Source organism: Artibeus jamaicensis, unplaced genomic scaffold (genome assembly GCF_021234435.1).
Source record: "Artibeus jamaicensis isolate MK-2021 breed Jamaican fruit bat unplaced genomic scaffold, CSHL_Jam_final scaffold_3307, whole genome shotgun sequence".
Taxonomy (NCBI): domain Eukaryota; kingdom Metazoa; phylum Chordata; class Mammalia; order Chiroptera; family Phyllostomidae; genus Artibeus; species Artibeus jamaicensis.
The window spans coordinates 2,519,882-2,526,047 of NW_026522040.1; positions in this window are offsets into that span (position 1 = coordinate 2,519,882).

Genomic DNA, 6,166 nt, shown 5'->3' on the forward strand with positions numbered 1-6,166 from the left:
CACTTCCTTTTGTCGGTGGAGGAGTGGGGGCCCTTTCAGCCTGTATTTTGCCCATTTAGCTTCAGGGGGCCTGGGTCTCATCTGGCTGCATGTTGGAGTCGGTGGGGGAACTGCAAATGCTTGCAATATCTGGACTTCATTGGGCGCCTGGAGATGGTCCCATTAGTCCAGGAGGGAGGTAGCCCGGACGTCTTGAGTCCACACGGCCCCTGGGGGTTCTAATGTGCAGCCAAATGAGAGCCACCTCTCTGGGGCCGAGCCAGGTTGTGAACCGGTTTGTCATTTCCCAAGGGACTTAATCGTCCCTCCTTCCTGTGAAAGCCCAGGTCCGGCTGGCAAGGCAGCACTGCTCATGAGGAACTGCTGTCCTGAGCTCTCAGTCGAGACTAGAGGGAAGGAGGACAACAGTGTTTGGCGTGTCTCAGCTCAGTGCCACACAAAATTCCCTCGACCAGGCACCTTAAACAACACGTGGCTTTCTCACCGCTCCGGACACTGGAAGTCAGCTCAGTCGGGCACAGCGAGGGCCCACTTGCTGGCTTGTAGACGGCCGGCTTCCCACTCTGTCCACGTGACAGAGAAGGATGGATGCTCTCTCTAGGGTGACCAAAGTAAAGTTCCCCCTCTATTTTATTTTAGCTTTTTTTACTTTTATAAATGCTGTTGCTTTTATTAATATTTTACCCAAAGTAAAACTGACAACGGCCAGGAAAGGGATGGGATAGAAAGGTGGTGACTTCAAATTTCATAGACAAGCTGCTTTGTACCCGCCTTTTTCAGATGGCCATGGCCTCTAATTAGTGGGTGGCCTTAACTGCTTGGCAGCTTATCCAAATGTGAGAAGTGGTTGAACGACAGTGGCTGCTAGCCTCACCCAGGGGTGACGGCACCAGGCCTCTGAGTGGCCTGGAGCCAGGTGGGGGGCCCAGAGCCCCACCCGCTCAGCCTGGCCACCCTGGGCTTCTTTTCCTGGCACCTGCTGGTCTTGGTGGTCCTGTCTGCCCTGCTGGAGAAGCAGGTCCCAAATTAACCCAAGTTAAACTGCAAAACCGCCTCATTCACCCTGCAAATCATCCAGAGCAGGCTGTTGCTTTATTGTGTCGGGTCATGTTCACGGCGACCTAGTCCCCACGCTTTTTGCCTCAGTCAAGAGTTGGCTTAAACACACTTAGGGGAACTTGGAGTAGTCCCTACTAAGTTTTCAAATCAGCTGCTTGCCTTTTAGATCCCTGAGTAGAAACACATCAAAACAAGACTGGAAAAGTCAGCCAGGAGCACCCACAAGATCAAAGGCCCTGCACCAGCCCTTCCTGCTCTCCAGCAGAGACCGAGATGGTATCTAGGAACGTGTCCTTGACAAAGAGCCTGGCCTGGGTTTGGGGAGGAGGAAATCAAGGCTTGTCACAAAGCACTTGTTCTGTATTGAAGATAAAAGAGGACCGTGGGTGGCGGGTGGGGGCCGGTGGGGCCAGCCACACGCCACAGCCCACAGTGGATCCGAGGCGGGAGCAGATGCCAGGGGGTGGAGCCCGTGCTTCCTGTAGCCAGCCCCTGCCTCTCTCCCTCCCCTTTGTGGGAATAAAACCCTTGCACTTTCTGGGGCAGATTCTGGTTCAGCCTCATGGGTCAAGTGGAGTCACCGTGATGAAGTGAAATACCAAACACATCCATGAAACAGCAGGAATCGCACCAGAACACAGTTCAGCCAAAGGGAATCGTTAGTAAGACCAACTGAAAGCTCAACTACTGAATCGCAGGGGCAACAAAACCTGTCCTTGGAAGACCTGAGTGGTGCCGCCATGGACATGGTTCACACGGCAGGTTCTAGGGTCCATGTCACAGGTTTCTCAGGGCCGAGTCTTCAATGTTTTGGGGCGGTGCCCGTGGCAGTGGCTAATGGAAGCAGTCATTCCAGAGCCGTGGGTGGTACCCAGCCAGAAGCAGGACCCAGGCAGCCCTCCTAGAAGGACTTGAGGGACTGTCTTTGGAAGGTCATGGCTGTCAGGGATCCAGTGCCAGGTCTCACCTAGTCCTTCATCTTTGGAAGGCGTTTCCTAGCTGTGCTCCAAGGAAGATCTTGGTCTGCAGGATCCTGAGGGGGAGCCTTGCACTCTGTCCCTAGAGTTCGGCTTCTCACGTCCTCCAGCCCACCTTCCAGCTCAGCCAGAGGATGCGCCAGTATCTTTGCCTTGTTCCCAGAGCCTAGAGCAGCCCCTGGGCACAGACTAGGCTTCTGATGTCAGTTGGATGAATAGCGAGTGAATGAATGAAGAGCTTTTCTTAGAATGACCAGTAAAATTTCCTAGTGTGAAATTGATGTACTTCAGCTCCAAAGGGGCTGCTCAGTTCTGATTGGTGGCCTAAAATAAATGAAAGGATGGAAAAGGGCGGGGCAGCTATAGACAGACGGGGTCTTTGTCACAGCTCTACTCTTCCTGATCATGACCTTAGGAAATACTTAACGTGCCAACCTTCATTTCCTCAATCTCTAAAATGCCACCGCCTCACAGTCACAGAGATTAAATGAGATCATAAATGGAAACCTTTATCCCAAGCCTTGCACACGGCCCTCTGTAGGTGCTGTTACTGCTGGTACTGTCCCTATCATTATTGTTACAACCAAACGTGGGCCACAGAACAAACCCATCTATTTGCAGAGGATGGCCCCGGGGGAGCTACGCCCAGACGGGGCTCTTTCCCCTGTAGAAACAGTGCTTTCTCCACAGCCTGAACCAACCACATTGCACAGGAAGGGCAGCTCCTGATGCATCTGTCCATGAGCAGCACCCTGTACGCTTTTGTTTACCATCTTGAGAATTGGGTTCTGTGGCACAAGATTGAGCCCTGAAGACAGTACTACCCATGTGTTTGTAAGGTGGTTTACTTTTCGTACTGATAGATGAACCTGTAGAGTATTAAGAGGTCATTGAGTCCCATGTTTCTCTAATTCAATGTTTTCCAACTCCCCTCAAAGCAAATGCTGTGCAGACCCTCGATCTACACGCCAGGTGGAGACAGGGCTGCAGTGGCTTTAGTGGGGGAGGAATCTCGGAACCAAGCCCCACACCCAGCTCCCCCGCCACAGGGGCCCTGCGCACGGTTTCAAGGCCTTGGGATCCAGCCCTTTGTTGTTTGTTTACTTGTAAAAAATATAAATATTTCTTTTACACACTTGCTAGAGTACAGGAATTCCGGAGTGGCTTAGCTGGGTGGTTCTGGATGGGGTCTCCCATGAGGTGACAGTATGTGTGACACTTGGAATTGTCACACAAAGGCTGGCTTGGGCAGAGGACTTGGTTCCAAGATGGCGCACTCCATCTCGGGCCTCAGTTCCTCACTGTATGTACCTGTTGTAAAGCTGCTGGCGTGTTCACGACACGGGGCCTGATTCTCCCTGAGCGAGTGATGCAGGTCGCAAAGCGGAAGCCACAATGTTTCCATCTCCAACCTCAGAAATCACCCTCACTTCCACCCAAGATCAGTCCTACTCTCCGGGGTGGAGGGACACTGTGGAGGCTGGTGAGCACAGTTTGCAAAGATATAACTGCACGGTGTTTAGAAAGCATCTCAGTAGTAAATGCAAATGATATTTCAAAAGGATACATGTTTAGGTTGGCATGCCCAGCCAAGCGGCCCTTTAATTTTACAACAACAAAAACTCTGAGGACCAGAGAGGTGAAGTGACCAGCCAAAGCTCACAGAGCAATTTAGGTAGAAATTTAAGGTCTCTGGATTCTAGTTGATGACATTACATCATAATATTCTTAGCGATGACATTGCATTTTAATAAAAATTAGAGTGGCTTACGCATGTAGACTACCTTATGACCAGGTGACCGAGGTTAAGTCGAGAACAATGAGTCAGACCTGTCGTGGTGAGAAGGGCCATTCACCTCTACGATCTTCCCCAGAGCCCAGTCGAATCATGAGGACGTATCAGAGAAATCTGATGCAGTCAAAGGACTCGCTACAAAACACCTGACCAGTATCAGTATTCAAAATGTGGATGTTACCAAACACGTCAAAAGCCTGAGAAGCCATAACAGCCAGGAGGAGCCTAATGGCCTAGCAGCCAGGGAGACCCAACGGCTGCGTGGGTGGGCTCTGGGTTCAGGAAAAGGGGCATTGGGGAAAACTAAGGACACTGGGGTAGTCTAGACTTTATTTATTTTTTTATTTTTAAATATTTTATTTATTTTTAGAGAGGGGAAGGTAGGGAGAAAGGGGGAGAGAAACATCACTGTGTAGTTGCCTCTCGTGCACCCCCCACTGGGGACCTGTTGCAACCCAGGCATGAGCCCTGACTGGGAATTGAACTGGCGACCCTTTTGGTTCGCAGCCTGAGCTCAGTGCACTGAGCTACACCAGCCAGGGTATTTTTTTTTATGAGAGTTTATTTGAGCCAAACTGACAAAAAGATGTCAGTGAGCAAGCTCTCAAATGCTCCCTGGACTAGGCTGGACTTGATAGTAGCAATAATTTACAGTATTGGTTCACTAATTCTGCCAAATGTTTCATACAAAGGTAATCTGTTACTAATGGAGACTAGGTGTGGAGAATGTTGGAACTCCATACTCTCTTAGAAGTTGTTCCGTAAATCTGAAACTATTTAAAAAATGGAACTTCAAAAATAAAATGCTTGTCAAGCAAAACCTTTATAAACAGTTGGAAAGAACCATTTTTCTAATCAAAATGAACAAGTCTACCTAGATTACTCACTTGCTTTTCAAAGTGTTCACACTTAGATCAGGCAAACAAAATAATTAGCAAAAATAATTAGCAAGGGTACAGATTTGAATGGCATCATCACTAATTCTATTTTCAGAGACTACATATTTCTAAGCACATGTGGGGCATTGATGATAAGCAATGATAGATAGGCCAAAGTGCTTGCCTCAACAAATATCAGTGAATCGATGTCCTTTGGATTATATTCTCTGGCTATGATTAACATATTAACCAAAAAATCAACTAGAAACTGCCCTCTCTTTCACATGCACATTGGAAATTTAAAAAGACAAGCAATCAATTTAAGGGTTATAAAAAAAATAACAGCAAACATTATATGCAGCATTTATTAATGACAGATTATGTCCTAAGTAATATTTTATGAACTTGATATATATGAATGTGTGTGTGTGTGTTTAATCCTCTGGACAACCCTTTGAGGTTGGGCCCATTATCTCGCTCACAGATGAGGAAACTGGGGCACACACAGGCTGAACAACCTGCCCAAGGTCCAGCAGGGGGCGGTGAAGGAGGAGCTGCAGGTGGGCCGCCCAATTCCAGAGTCCAGCACACGTTCTCACAGGCTGCCTCCTACTATAAAGCAGAAAATGCACAAGGTTTGGGAAGCTGGCCAAAGCAGAACTTAGGAGTCTCATCACTTAATAGACTCATATAACCACTAACAAAGCTATACAACTAGCTAAAAATCTTGCCCCCCACACACCAATACCAGACCAAGCTAGCTTTAGGGGGGCATTGCTGTGCGTCACAACCTTCAAGGTACAGACAAAGCCAAACCTGCACCAGCTCTCCCAGAAAACAGAACTCGAGGGGGCGCTTTCAAAATCATCTTCAACAGCCAGCACGATTTTAATACTAAAATCACTGGGCGAGTTCAAGGAAGCAAAATTACAGAGCAGTCCCCCTATTGAACATTTACGCAAAAATCCTAAATGAAATATATTTAGTTACATTCGGTAACGTAGAGAACAGTGACCACTGCGCATTTATCAGAGAAATGCAATGTTGATTTAATATTAGAAGCTCATTAATGCCATCATCCCCCATCTTACGGTTGTAAGTTAAAGGTGTGTGTATGCACTCAAATAGAAATACATTTCATGCAATTTGAAATCGATTTATGATTAAAAAAATACCTTGGCAAACTCAGAATAGCAGGGAACTTTTTTAACCTGCCAAAGGGCATCTCCCTGGTCATCTCCCAAACCTTGCACGGCGTCTGCTGGTGGTGCACAAGCTACATCTGCGCGCTTCTGCGGGAACGAGTTTCTAAGTGGAATGCTGAGAAAAGAAAGGCTAGTCACAGAAAAATGTCTACGGTGGGATTCTACTCGCAATGTGCTTAAAATAGGCCAAACCAACCAGCATGCTTTTAAGGATCCAATCACAGGTTTAAAAACTATAAAGAGCGAGAAAAT